This window comes from Heteronotia binoei, chromosome 1 (assembly GCF_032191835.1).
Source record: "Heteronotia binoei isolate CCM8104 ecotype False Entrance Well chromosome 1, APGP_CSIRO_Hbin_v1, whole genome shotgun sequence".
Taxonomy (NCBI): domain Eukaryota; kingdom Metazoa; phylum Chordata; class Lepidosauria; order Squamata; family Gekkonidae; genus Heteronotia; species Heteronotia binoei.
Window position 1 is genome coordinate 28013451 of NC_083223.1, and position 15277 is coordinate 28028727.

The following is a 15277-nucleotide window of genomic DNA, read 5'->3' on the forward strand; positions in this document are numbered from 1 at the left end:
TCTCATCTGACACGGCGAGAATCGCACTGGTCGTCCCCATGGTCCAGATGGCCCGTGAGGACCTGGCCTCGTTTCTAGTGCCAGCTCAAGGCCGTGCAGGCGTTTGTCCAGTGGTGCGCGCCCTGGTTGTTAGGCTGCAAGAAGGGCTTGAGGTCCGCTTTCAGACTTTCACCCAGGATAAGGTCTACATGATGGGACCATGTTAGACCCACACCTTAAGGGCACAGTCGCCGAGCGGGCCAACGAGCTCGATCGCTGGCGAGACGAGCTCTCCCAGAAGGTCGAGCGTTCCAGAGTCAGGGGGGGGGCCAGTACCGGTAGCTGAGGAGGAGGGGGGTGGAAGCAGCTCATCTGGGACTTAGCCTGCTGTTGTTCATCCCCAGCCTCCCCAGCTACACAGTGTTTCCCCCCAGACTCACGCCACGAAGAGTGCTGAGGTGACATTCATCGGGCGGGTCGTTGGCCCCTCTAGGTGCGGTAGGGCACGGAGAGGGGAGACGGGTGCTGCGATGGTGAGGGACTATCTTTTTGAGCCCCTCGAGCCACAGGAAGCATATCCTTTGGACTGCTGGGTCATGAAGGAGGGGGTCTGGCCGGCCCTCTCCTCCGTGGCCAAGGCGTTCCTCTCCTGCCCACCGATGAGCGTGCAGAGCGAGCGCGTCTTCTCACATATGGGCGACATTGTCTGCCCACATCGCAATCGCCTGCAACCCTGGACAGTTGAGCAGTTGGTCTTCCTGAACGTCAACTTGCCAATGTTCAGCTCCCCGGACATGGGCTTTGAGAGTGAATGAAGTGAGCACCTACTTGTGCCTGCATCCTCTCTTGGACCGTGCTTGGAAGGTGGTTGTAAAACGCCCCTCCGATAAAAATTGTCTAGAGTCCAAAGACAGCCCAAAAACTCACAAATTGATTGGCAGTGCATCCCCCCCCCCTCATCCCTCCCCAAACCAAAAGTGAATGCTGGTTTAAAAACTGCAAAGCAATCCAAATTTCTCCAGTCCTCCATCCACACATGCCTAATAATACTGAAAGGGCCATTGCAGCCCCCAACTGTAACCGACAGCACCCACAGGCCCAGCCAGGATAACCCACCCAGTTTTTTTTTCAGGGGCAGGAGGAAGAAAGAGGGAGGTGCCAGTGATGATGACAGGCAGCCAGCAGCCATACCAATGCTGAGGTCCCTCTAATTGGACAGTGATGCTGGTGTGTTACTGCTGAGCTGAGAGAGAAGGAATGGTTGCCTTCCTCTCACATAATCTGAGGCCCTCCCAGTGATCTTCCTCATTTGGGGTGCAATTCTGGCTCGCCTCCTCCTGGTACACCCTGGGTAATGCGAAAGAGCCGGGACCAGCCAACCATCCATCACTCAAGGTAAGTCAAAATGCTTCTTGCTTTGTGTTACAGAATGATGTGGAGCTAGGTGTGGTGGTCCACCACTTCTCTTGTTTAAGACTAGAGTTGTGTTGTTTGGGGCAGGGAAGCTGGCACCTGGGTGAGGGACCCAGAGCCAGCAGGCTTGTTGTGGTTGGCCAGCTCTCCCCGTGTTGTTTGGGGCAGGGCTGGAGAGCTGGCATCTGTAGATTGTGTGTTCTGTGGCAGGGAAGCTGGCACCTGGGTGAGAGACCCAGAACCAGCAGGCTTGTTGTGGTTGGCCAGCTCTCCCTGTATTGTTTGGGGCAGGGCTGGAGAGCTGGCATCTGTAGATTGTGTGTTCTGTGGCAGGGAAGCTGGCACCTGGGTGAGAGACCCAGAGCCAGCAGGCTTGTTGTGGTTGGCCAGCTCTCCCCATGTTGTTTGGGGCAGGGCTGGAGAGCTGGCATCTGTAGATTGTGTGTTCTGTGGCAGGGAAGCTGGCACCTGGGTGAGAGACCCAGAACCAGCATACTTGTTGTGGTTGGCCAGCTCTCCCCATGTTGTTTGGGGCAGGGCTGGAGAGCTGGCATCTGTAGATTGTGTGTTCTGTGGCAGGGAAGCTGGCACCTGGGTGAGAGACCCAGAACCAGCAGGCTTGTTGTGGTTGGCCAGCTCTCCCCGTGTTGTTTGGGGCAGGGCTGGAGAGCTGGCATCTGGGTTTGCTGCAGCCTTGAGCAGATTGTGTTTTGTGTGGCAGTGACGTTGGCAACTGGGTTTACATTGGTTCCAGGCCTGCGGGGTTCATATAGAGGGATGTAGTGCGTTTGGGTCCTATTAGAGATTCTCTGGTGTGAAGTTAGGTTTGGCTTTGGGTGCCCCAGGAATTGGACCCCCTGGTCCAATTTTTTTTGCCTTGTGGGTTTTGTGTGGGACAGTGCCCTGAAGCTGTACAGCAGTTTGGGGGGCTCTCCTCAAAACCTCCTGCTCCCCAGAGCCACTTTTCCCATGACAATTACAGTGGGGAAGTGGCTCTAATTGGTTTTTTCTCACCATTGGGAGCAGTGTTCCTTTTGGGGTGCCCACAGATGGGTGCCGTCTTTTGGGGCCAGGGGGGTTGCATGCTGGGGAGTCCCCTGAAGCTGCCCTGCAGTTTTGGGGGCTCTCCCTCAAACCCCCTGCCCTTCAGTAGCCTCTAATTATGCCCTATGTTGCCATTGATTTCAATGGCCCATAGGGTATAATGATGGAATAGGGGCACCCTCTTTGGATGCCCCTGGAATGGGATCTCCTGCCCCAATCTTTTTGGGACTTGAGGGGGTTGGAGGGGAGAGTCCCCTGCAGGTCTCCTGCAATTTTGGGGGCTCTCCCTTAAACCCCCTCCCCTCCAGGCGGCTTCAAATATACCCTATTTGCCATTGATTTCAATGGCCCATAGGGTATAATAGGGCCGTATATTCGGAAATAGCTGCACATCTACCATATATGCGGCTATTCCGAATGCGTTATTCAGCTGTATACGGGGATTCTGAATTTTTTTTCCCCGTATACTTCCGAATCCATGTAATGCTATTTTTTGTCATCCATTTTTTGTCTTAGCTCAGAAAGGATGGCCCCAGAGCAAACTAATTTATGCAGTATGGGAGTAACAAAACGGTCTTGGGAGTTTGAAGATTCAAATTTACAACCAGCCCAGAAGCAAACAAAGGTAGATTATTTTACTGCTGGATTATTATTCCTGTTTTTATCTGTTGAAAGAACTTCATTGAATGCCAATGTCCAATGTCCATCTTCTAGCTCTTTTTGAGATCTACCTACCTTTTTAACATCTTTAACTGTCTTACCTGTGTCTCAACACTTAGCCTCCAGTCATCACCCATGCAGAGCTAGAGCAGAGACAGGTCAGGAGGAGCAGGAGGAAGAGAACCAGCCATCAGGTATGAGCATGCACAAGCAAGACACATGGTGCATTGATCCTTGGACTGTTTGGACTAGCAATGGAAAATGGAAAAGGGCGAAGGTATGCAAGGGCCACCATCATCTAATGCAACATTTCCCATTTGCAGGGTTGCAACCTGGTACTGGGCCATGGAAGCCTCAATACTGGGTCACAAGAAAAGCCAAAGCTAGCCCTGCCCCCAGAAAAGCATGAGCTCTGCTCTGCTTCCTTCCTTTCCCATTTCTCTGTTGTGCAGATAAAAGCTAGGCTTGAAGACTGACTGCAAAGCCTGAGCTCTATTTTCCTTCCTTTCATCCCCCAACGTCTCTGTGTTATGCAGATAAAAGCTAGTCTTGAAGATTGACACAGGCTGCAAAGCCTGAGCCTCATTTTTCTTCCTTCCACCCCCCAACAACTTTGTGTTGTGCAGAGAGGAGCTGGGCTGCTTTTAAAAGCATGGGAAACACAGCCAGTAAAAAGCTGCAAGCCCCTCATAAATATCCTTCTTGGGATAACTGCAGAAAAGCTTGTATGAACTTCATATAACTTGAAATTAATTCATTAATTGCAGTACAATTCTCTGCTACCTTTCACAGCAATTTCCCAGTGTTTCAAGTCAGGGAAAAGAATGAAAAATAGCTGTCAAAAGATTTTCTTGAAACCAAGCAAGCTTGGTTGTAGCTTGAAATGACAGAAAAGATACTCTCCATGTTACAAAACAATATCAAAATATAATTACAATACTTTCCATTCAAAACATAGTATTACAATGTAAATTTCAGTAACAAATTCAGTGACAAATACCATCCAAAGCACACAACTTCACTACTGTCCATAAGATGATATCAGGTTCTTTCCGACAGTCCAACAATGCAAAACCAGTCTGTTCTCATTTCAGATCCTTATGATCCTTCCTCTGGACAATGGTTTGACATGGTTGTAGCTTGAGGCAGGGTTCCAGTAGTAGCGGCTGAAGGAAGATCCTAATAAATGTGCCCGCATATTTTGAGGTAGAGCAGCTGCCAGGGCCCAGTGTGGGTGGTACACAGTGCTGGTATTCCTGATGGCAATGGCAACAGCACTCCCAACTGCATACATTGGCCAGTGCTGTTGAAGAAGGCGTGTGTAGGTAGTGCAGGCAATTGAACATGGACATTAGGAGTGCTTGCAAGCTGGAGAAGAACACACAGATAGGTGCATCCAGGTGTGGAGGTGGAAAGAGAGGACCCTGGGAATGTATTATAAAGTTGCATACCGCCCACTTTCCACCCCCATTTTGGCTCAGCATGAGTTTCAGAGAGATTTTTCTGAAAACGACATTACTTCAGAAGAAGAGGCAGGTTTGGGGAAGTACCCAGGAAGTAACATCACAGGAAGAGGCGGAGTTTTGGTTCAGTGTTCTCTGGAAGTGACATCACTTGGCCCTTGACCTGGAAGTGACACCACAGGAAATGACATAATTCCTGTCTCCCAGCTCCACCCCCAAAGTCTCCAGGCTCTAACCTCAAATTTTAATCGGCCACGAAGGAGAAGTGTAAAAATAACCAGGCCACCAGGGGGGGGCGAAGTTTGGGAAATCCTGATCTAATGTGTTGCATCTCCCTTTGAATGATGCCCACAATAGGGACTCCACCTACTGAACAAGTTTCAATGCCAGAGCCAGGAACCCCTGATGTGAGACCATCCCCCTAACAACCAAGCAGTAGTGAGAATTACCAGGCAACCATGGTTGGAAAGGTGATTGCTCACAGTCAGCTAACCAATGTACTTTTTGTACCACAGAATGTGAGGTGCTTGAGACAGGGACTCAGATGGAGGGCTCAAATCTGGATCAGAGGGTGCTGGCAGAGGAGAAGATGACCTCTCTGCAGAGATCAGGTAAGCCATGCCATCAAACATCCTTTTTGATCCTCGTGTGGAAACCTTGCAAGTTTCCTGTGGGAGGCAACAAGTCTATCCCAACCTCTGAAAGATTTGCTTTCCTTTGCAGTGGAAAAGATGATATACCTTTTGGGTCTTATGCAGAGGAGCATGATAAGGAGACTGCATGCCTCAACATAGCACAAAATGGAGATTGCATGCCTCAACATAGCTCTTGAGACACAAGAAGAACACGAGGAGAGTGGAGCTGAGGAGGTGGGGGGAATAACTACCGTTATTTTCTACTGTTGCTTCATTGGTTTCTCAAAAATGGAGAATTGAATGCTGGTTTGATTTTTTCTGTTGATTGTAATTTGGGTGTCTTGGCACAGGGGAATGTTATCTGTTTGTGGAAGTTTGGGGGGAGTTTGGGTGGCAGGGGTGGCTGAGCATATATGTTCTTTTTGAGCATGGATGGGGGTGGGTGGGGGTTGTTGATAATAGCATTGGGTTTCTTGATATTTTCTGTTTTGAATAAAAATATCAGTTTCACTGTTACCTGCTCTGGTCCATTTTTTACATAGGAATGAAAGACAAACAGTTGATCAACCATCAAATGAACCATTTTTTTTAGTTACAACAGCAGGATCTCATCTATCGCTTCCTTCCTGGGGAACAGGAATACTTAGCCTATACAAAATAAGCATATCAGACAATAATACCAGGAAATGTCTGTAAAGCACAAGTGCTAGGGAGACAATCCTGCCTTGAACAAGACAATCAGAGGGGGGACTCATTAATATACCACTAGGGGAAACCTTGGTGGTGGGTTTTGGTGCCAGCTATCATGACTACTCCCAATCTGTGTGAGGCCTTGCATACACCACCACAGCCTAACTTGCTAGATAGTATTGAATCTTGGGCTTCTTGACATGCTGACCTTTCTCTGTTGTCAACATGGCTTGATTTGCAGCTTGCCCCTCCCATGACAGACCTTAGAAGAAGAAGAATTGCAGATTTATGCCCCACCCTTCTCTCTGAATCAGAGACTCAGAGTGGCTTAAAATCTCCTTTATCTCCTTCCCCCACAACAGTCACCCTGTGAGGTGGGTAGGGCTGAGAGGGCTCTCACAGCAGCTGTCCTTTCAAGGACAACCTCTGCCAGAGCTATGGCTGACCCAAGGCCATTCCAGCAGGTACAAGTGGATGAGTGGGGAATCAAACCCAGTTCTCCCAGATAAGAGTCCGCGCATTTAACCACTACACCAAACTTAGCCAACCCAAACCTATTGACATGGGCTCTCTCCTGTGTCAATTCAACTTCCAGTCCCTTCACCATGGTCTCCTGGGAGTCAAAGGTTGGATCAGTGGAACATCATTTCCAAGTTGTGATTTCTGAACCCAAAAAGTCAGTGCCTGGCCTATAATCTTTGATGTCTCAGAGAGGGTGGATACAACCTCCTGGAAAATACCACATATTGTATTGGTGCTTTGTATCTTGCTCTCCCTTGATGCCCTCAGCTCTGTCATGAGCACCTTGTGCTCTCCCCATTCAGCCTCCAGTTTCAACCAGTGTTCCCTTGTCAATTGCTAAATCATCTCATCCCCCACATGTTGTATAGCCAAGATTTTCTCTTTCTTCACCTTCGAGAGGACCAAATAAGAAGCCAGAGAGAGGTTGGACATGATGGCTTCTGGAGGAATCTCTTGAGGGGACAGGGCCAGTGCTTAGGGTTTTGCCATGCCCCACTGCCTGCATGGTGCGCCTGTCCTCCTCCCGCCATGCCTGCACAGCCAGGGCTTTGATGGACTCACACTTTGAGGTTTTGTTTAGACCCTGTTTACCTTCTTGTTTTACTAGATTACTTTTCAAAAGCTGCTACTGGACTCAAACATTATTTTAAAATGCAGTTTGTGATCCCTGTCCTTCTGTCTCAAGTTGGGAGTAAAAGTAATGAGTATCCCATGTTGGAAAAGAGATTTGGTGGGTGAAAAGAGAAAGTCAACAGGGTGGAGGGGTGGAACCACTTAGGAAAGAGTGATGCTGCAATTGAAACAACAGCACCTTGCTGATTTTATTCAGGAGTAAGCTTTAGTAAAGGTCCTTGGAACTCATTTCTGGCTCCGTGTGCTGCAGAATGGCAGGCTGCTGTAATCTAGTGTCCATACTGAGTAATAAGCATCTTGTCTGAGAGAAAACAGCAATCTATTTGCTTCTACAGCAAAGATAGTCTTTACTCTTAAGTTTAAAAGCACTAAGCCATGCTCTAGCTTCCAATGACTTTTGACCTACTTTAACTCTTAGAGACTCTTCTGAAACACATCAAGGGATGCCCATATGATCATACCAAAAACTGACAAAGGTGATGATGAGATTACTGAGATCCAGATAGCAACACCATAAAGTAGCTAGGAAATTATTTTTGAATTGAACACCTGAATTACACCAGGAATACATTGGCTTCACCTCCAAATCTCCAGGAATTTTCCAGCCTGGAGTCAGCAACCCTAGTTCCCCTGGAGTAGCATTACAGGGAAGGCGAAGATTTGGGACTACAACAACAGATTTCGGTTCATTATACCTTGTAAATGTTTTTTTAAAGTTTTATGTCTAAACATATGTTTTGTGCCGGAATTGATCTCCTCAGTTTTAATAAGAATGTACTCTTATGATTAATGGCCTTGGACCACAAAGAAAAACATTCATTCATTCAACAAGTGGGAGATGAGCAAATCCCACTTTACTGCCCTTCCATCTGTGGAGATTTTGGATTGCTTGCAGCCTGCAGTGAAGCTGCTAGGCTGCTTCAGCAAGATTATCTCCCCTGGAGAGGGAAGAGCGGATCTTTGTCCCGTTTGGGCAGGAATTTGAGGGAGCGGGGTCCCAGTAGTGGGTCAGTCCTGACCTATGGGAATATAGTTCCTCCTCTCCGTAGGCTGGGCCAGCAAAACAAGTTCCTTCCAGGAGGAGGTGCTATTCCCCTTAACTTTCAGTTTTGCTTGGCCCTGCCTCCAGAGCAGGACATGCCAGCTGAGCTTCGGCTCAACTTTCCAAAAAATAAAATAATAATAATAATACCACAGAGTGACGAGGAAAGGGACGGGGCAGCTTACTCTTCCCCCTTCCCTTTGCACCTGAAGCTTCCTGGAGTCTGGCAGAAGCCGAGAGACCCAAAAACGTGGCTGCAGTTTTCCCCACACCTCCCTGAACACGGTGGCAAGCGGCGGAGACTGCAGACGACCGGGGCGGAGAGAGCAGCACATGCGTCGGTGGCCCCTTGGACATCCCAAGCCTCTGTCTGGACCCAGCAGCATGCACAGGATGGACAGGACAGCAACAAACTCCTCCCTCCTGAGGAACAGGTAGGGTCCCAAAGACCCATGGAATGGGGGTTTTGGTGGAGGAGGAAGTTCAGGAATGGGGAAAGTAGGGTGGCCTGTGCAAGGCTGCCTGGGGGAGGACTTAATGAATAGTCTGCCCCCCCACCCTTCCTCTCGCTGGCATAACTGAGCTTCAAGGGCCCCTAGTGCCAGGGTTTTTCCAGAAGGCACAACAGCACTAGTCCAGAAGCTGATTACTTCCATAAAGGAAGATCAGGTGGTGAGGAGGTCCAGAGAATGAAAGGGAGTCCCACAGCCCAGTAGCAAGGCCTAAACAGGGCCTACAGGGTGTGGAAGGGGAAGGAAAATGTAGGCGGGAAAAGCAGCTATTTTGTGTCTTCTCTTTTTACAGTATCCTGGGCACTTCAAAATGGCTACCCCATCTGAATTCTCCAAGGTCAAGGACACAGCTATATGTGATTTGGACTTGACTGACTCCCCCTCTCAAGAGGACCAGACAGAAAGCCCAATATTGGATTTATCTGGAACAGAGGCCAAGGCAAATCTCTTTGCCTGGATCCAACAGATAGTTAAACAAGAAGTACAGTCTAGCAAAGAGGATCCTAGTCAGACCCCCAAGCTGAAGTCTAAAAAATGCCCAAAAAAGATTAAGCATCTGGTGGAGGAGGAAGTTGAGACTGCCCCCTTCACAGAGAAAGAAGAGACGCATAGATTTGGAAAGTTTTCAAGCGACTGAGCTAGGGGAAGACTCTGAGGACTCAGAACTATCTTCCTCAAAGGAAGAAGGGGAGCTTTCTGAGGAAGAGGTGGAGATAATTCAACCATCTCAGAATAGGTTGTTTCCCCCTGACATTTATTCACAGCTCTTCCCTAAAATTGTCAGAGCCTTGGAACTGAATTATGACCCTAAACTTAAAGAGGAAGAGGAAACAGATTTCCCAATGGGGTCAGAGAAAACTATTCCTAAGGGCAGATCTAAGGCACAGCTGGTACCACTGCCAGCTGGGTTTTTCTCCATTATGAAGGCAGAATGGGAACACCCAGCCAAACCAAAGGCGACCCATTCAGTTTTTTCAAAGTTTTACACTCTTATTCCAGAGGCCATGAAACGGCTCAAGCTGCCCAGAGTAGATGACCCAGTTAACAGCCTCGCCTCCTTTTCCATCCTACCATTGGATGCCAATGGCACACAAAAGGACCCCCCCCCCGGGAGGCTTCCGGAAAGATGGCGGAGTGACGCGGAGCTTCTTTCCCAGTCTCGGGAGAGAACTCTGTTTGGGGGGTAAATGAGGGGACTTCCCGGCTGGGAAATACCCCTTAAGGAGCTGTCTGGAGACGCTCCAAAGCCTGGGGGGCTTCTGGACGTGGGGGGGGAACGGAGGTTCCTCACCTAGTGCCAGCTTCCTCCTGGCCGATACCCCTGCCAACACCCCGGTGTGGAACTGTGCCGCCGGAAAAGGGAGACTGGAGAGGAATCGCATCTCCCTTAAGTGTACCCTTTAGCGTCTTTCTATCTCCAAAAGGGTCATCTTACCTTGAAAGCGAGTAAGTGCAAGCTGGCAGCTCTCGGCGTTTGGTGAAGGAAGACGGAGAAGAGAATGGCGATTGCCTGCAGCTGCCTCGGCAAAGCGCTGAGCTGAGACGCGGCTTGAAAGCACCGGTCGGGGACGCAAGCGGTGGAGGAGACAGAGCGGCTTGGCGGCGGCTGGGTGAGCGTTTGTTGGGAAACATCAAAGGAGGTGGCAGTGTGAACGACTAGAAGGCGAAGGCGCGGGAGAGTGGGGTGAGAGACGACGCGTTTGCCTTTCTGCCTGGGTGATATCGGATTTTCTGGCAGGCAGCTTGTTGAAGCCGAGCTGGGTGAGGGGAAGATTGTTTTTAATGGCGGCCGCGATTGGAAGCTCTTCCCTGGGAGGCGAGGCGCAGAAGAGGCAGGAAGTGTTGGAAGGGCAGAAGGCGAGCTGAGAGCGGCTTTGAAGATCCTAGCTCCCCCCCTATAGCTTTTTTCTTTATGCTTTGCTTTTTCTTTTCAACCTGTGCCTTTGTTGGAGAGATTTTTCTATATTTTGAACTTTTTCCCTTCTTTGAAGAGGATTGTTTTTGTCTTTTAACTAACGATTTCTGGTCATCTGGGTCATCTAATCAGCGTAGCAGCTAAAAGGGTAAAGCAGCGGTTCTTAACAGCTTTTGCTGTGGCTGCTCTTTGCTGAAGCATTGGTTTGGATGTTTACAGCCACTGGGAATAGAGACAGTCATAACATCAGATAAATGATCCCTATGGAGTACAAGTCTCAAGAAGCCCTGAGTTTTTGAACATTTCTACTTGCTACATGTTACATGAGTGCTAACTTGTTAGCTTCTCAGAACGTTGGAATTTGTTAAGACTAATTCTGAAAGTAGAACTTTGACTCTTAAATATTGAGAAACAGTTTATAAACAACCCATAAACTTTTGGAGACTAAGACATCAGGACATTAAGATCTGAAGAAGCAGGGAAAAGAAAGGGAAGAAAGAAGAAGTAGAAGAAGCATTGCAGAGAAGACAAGACTGTGTAAATATTTACTTTGAATATTCTTCTGACTTGTAATTTTTCCTGGATCCAGTATATATTTGTTTGGCATAACAATCTCAGTTTAAAGCTTCTATAGACAGTTCTTAGAGTGTTGTTTCAATGAATTGAGTTAATGATTGATAATTTATAGCTAAAAATTAATTGAATTATTGACTGAGTTTACTGTATTGCTGAGAGAAGTTACCCACTGCTAGATTTCATAGATCTGTTCTATAGACTTAACCTTGAATTGTTGTTTGAATTTACAGTTTTATTTTCTTGCAGGTTGTGTGGAGTATTGATTGTGACACTGTATCTATAGTTATATTGTGTTATTGGGAATTTTGACACAGTACTTAAATTGGGCTCAAGTTATTAGATTCTTGGCAACACTAGTATCATGACAGAAACGAAGATCAAGAAATATTTACAAGGTGCCTCTCTGGCGGGAGGAACCAAGGCGGTTCCAGTTTCAGTCAACCAAGATGTCTTGGAAAAACTACAAAATACCGTTACAGCGGGATTCAAACAGAACCAAGAGGCCCTGGATGGGCTGAAAACAGATTTGATGAGCCAGATCAAGAAAACCAACGATCAGTTGGTAGAATTTCAAAAGCAGTTGCTGGCTAATTCACAACAATTACACGACTTAACGGCCAAAGTTGAAAGAGTGGAAGAACGAGATAAGCAAACATCTAAGATACTTAAGGAAAACCAAACAGGATTGATGGAGTTAGAAGAACGGGTGATGAGACTCGAAATGGAGAAAGCTGCAACTATTCTCCGCTTCCAAAATTTGCCAGAAGAGAAGGAGGAAGATATAATTAGTAAAATTACAGATATTCTAATAGTTGATGACGAAGAATTATTGGAAGAAGGCCCAAGAGATATTCTGTGGGCCAAAAGAGTGTCCTCGAGCTATACAAGGAAATTTAAACTTCCTAGAGAGGTGCAAGTGAAGTTTCTTCGCCCAGAAATTATGGAAAAGATTCTCCGAAAAGCGAGAGAATGCGAAATGAATTGGAAGGGAACGAAGATCAAAATATTGAAAGAGATACCATGGAGTGTGCGGCAGCGGAGATTTAAATTCAAGAAACTGTCTACCTGGTTAATGAAACACGAAATTCAGTTCAGATGGCTCATCCCACAAGGTCTTTTCTTCACCTTTCAAGCTAAGAGATATAATATTACTACCGAGGAAAAGATGGAAGAATTTTGTGATGAGTTTGTGAAACGAAATGGATCTGAGTCAGGAGAGAAACAAGAGGTAGAAGGAGCTAAGAAGTTCATGGGGGATGAGACCCCTAAAAAGAAATCTGAGAAAGTTAAAACCAGACTCCAAAGCAAGAAGGACCTAGCCAAGATACCTGATAGTATTGATGCTACAAAATGAATCCCAAGTTGGCAACTAAAATACTCTCTCTGAACGTTAACGGCTTAAATGAACCAGGAAAGAGAAGGAAAATTTTTCAGCAATTGAAAAAATCTGGTGCACAAATTATTTGCCTACAAGAAACTCATATCAGGAAGGACAATTTGAAATATTTGGAAAACAAGAAATTGGGCTTTTTATATTCTTCATGTGACTCTCTTAAGAAGAAGAAGGGAGTAGCTATATTTATATCCCAGCATATCAAATCAGATTGCCTATATTCAGATGAACAAGGAAGAGTTATCATAGTTGAATTGGAATTAAATGGACTCAAAACAATTCTTGCAAATATTTATGCTCCCAATGAAAATCAAGAAAAATTTTACCAATCATTGTTTCTCAAACTTAGAGAATTTAACTCAGATAGATACTGTATTGTTGGAGACTATAATGCAGTATTTGATAACAAATTGGACAAAAAGTATGATGATTTTCAAAAAAAGAAGAAGAGGGGTCGGAACTTATTACCCAACTCTTTTCTGAAAATGGCTGAAGAGCTAAACTTAGTGGACGCTTGGAGAACAAGAAATCCGAATAGAAGAGACTTTACTTTTTATTCACATGCGCATAAATCTTGGTCCCGAATAGACATGTCTTGGATATCTTTGAGTTTGATACTATCTGTCAATCAAGTTGATATCCTCCCTCAATCGTATGCTGACCATAGTCCAATTCTGTTAACTCTTCAGACACAGTCAAAAACCCGCGATGGTCCCTAAATTTGCAAATTTTAAAAGAAACCCAATTTTTGGATGTGGCCAAAAAAGAAATTCAAGAGTTTTTCAACCATAACTTGGAGAAAGATACGAGGATCCCGGTTATTTGGGATGCATTTAAGGCTTTTTTTAGAGGCGTCGCTATTAGATATTCAGCAAGGAGGAAGAGAGAACAAAGAAAATCCTCACCCCAGACAACCCCAAACTGATGCTTTGTCAGTGGGCTACCATTATCATGACAGAACAAAAACCCTTCCTTAGACCCCCGAGCTGCCAAATAAGCCGTCAAAGCATAAACTGGGCACAGCTCCAGCTCGGAGCAGGTTCCACGCTCAAGCACAGTACCTCGTTGACCCTGGTACATCTTAGAAGAACGGACAGTAATGACCACTTTGTCCTCAGATAACCTCAGGTCCTGTAGCAACAAAGCATTGCCAGAAACGTCGTTTCTGGATCGAACCACCAGCTTGCTAACTCTAAGAGCCCCCCAAAAGGCTACCAAGGACGCAGCATGAAACAAAGAAGCCTCAAAATGTGAAGCACACACCATGCCCCAAACCCCCTTCAGACCCCTAAGAATCAGAGGGGAAATAGGTTTTCGTGCGTCCAGCCTAGGTGCAACCTCTCTGGCCCACCCCTCCAGCATTTTTCAGAGACGAAAATCAGCTGTTTCTTCCCTATAACCCAGTGCCTTACTGGCAAAAGCCAATGCAGACAATCGCCCCCTAATGGATCACACAGCCAGTCCCTTACCTCGTAAATAAACACAGTAGTGGAGCAATTGCTCCACCAGGAGGGGCCAAACACTGTGATACCCTACCTCAACCCTAAAGTCCTCAAACTGCCACACAGCACGTTTGTAAGACTTCCTGGTGCTGGGCGCAATGGCTAGGCCTATCGCTCTGCAGGCCTCGGCTCTCCAATCAGCCATAGCTCCTGGGGCATTGACACTGCCTCTCGATCAGCATCTGGGGCAAGCTGACGAAACCTCTCCATCTACAGATCCAGCTGGCACCACCACTGACCCAGCTCCCGCAGCTCCAGATGAGGACACCAATCCTGTGTCTGGACTGCCAAGGCCCATGGCATTGCCAGTGACGAATGCACCAGATCTGCCCTGTCTTGTTCCACCTTGGCCAATTCTGAAGCCCAAGAACAAATGGCTCTGACAGCCAAAGAAGCCGACACTGATGCCTGCAAAGAGGTGGCTGAAGCTTCAAAATCCCTTCGTAGGGCTTGTTCAATCCTTTTATCTGGGGGGGTCCTTTTTTTTTGTGAAAAAGTTTTTTATTATAAAACAATTACCAACAAACACAAACAAAAACAAATACATTCAAACCCACAAACTTACCAAATACAGTCCCAAGCCCTCGCACATAATACATTCCAGAAATCACAATACATTCTAAACAGATCTGTACGAGGTACAACAGGATACAACCATGACCCATACTACAACCACCCACCATACACACAGGGAGATGAAGAGGATTTTAGAAAGAAAGAAAACAGTATTATTACTCCATACCAAAACCTTTACTTTTAACCCATTCGTAAATAGGGTCCATTCCTCCTGACATTTATGCACATTACCGTCTCTTAATCTTGTGGACATTAAATCAGATTCTGCGACATCCAGCAGCTTATTGATAAATTCATCTCTATGGGGGGTTCTGTCATTCTTCCAATACTTGGCACAGAGTATTCTAGCGATAGTAACTATATACAATAAAAGTTTCAACTTTGTCGTAGGAAGGTTTTGTCTGCAAATATTTAAAAGGTATAAGTCTGGTACATGGTTAATTTTATTTTCAATTTTTTTTGTGCCCAAGTATTAACTTGGGCCCAGTATTTTCTAGCACGTTTACATTGCCACCATATATGAAACAGTGAGCCTTTGACTTCTTGGCACTTCCAACATTTGTTAGAGTATGTGGGGTAAATTCTAGCCAATCTGTCCGGTGTAAGATACCATCTATACACCATTTATATGAATTTTCTTTAAGGTCCGCTGGTTTTATTAATTTTAAGTTCTGTTTCCATAGCTTTTCCCATTCATCCAAGTCTATGTTATATCCAAAGTC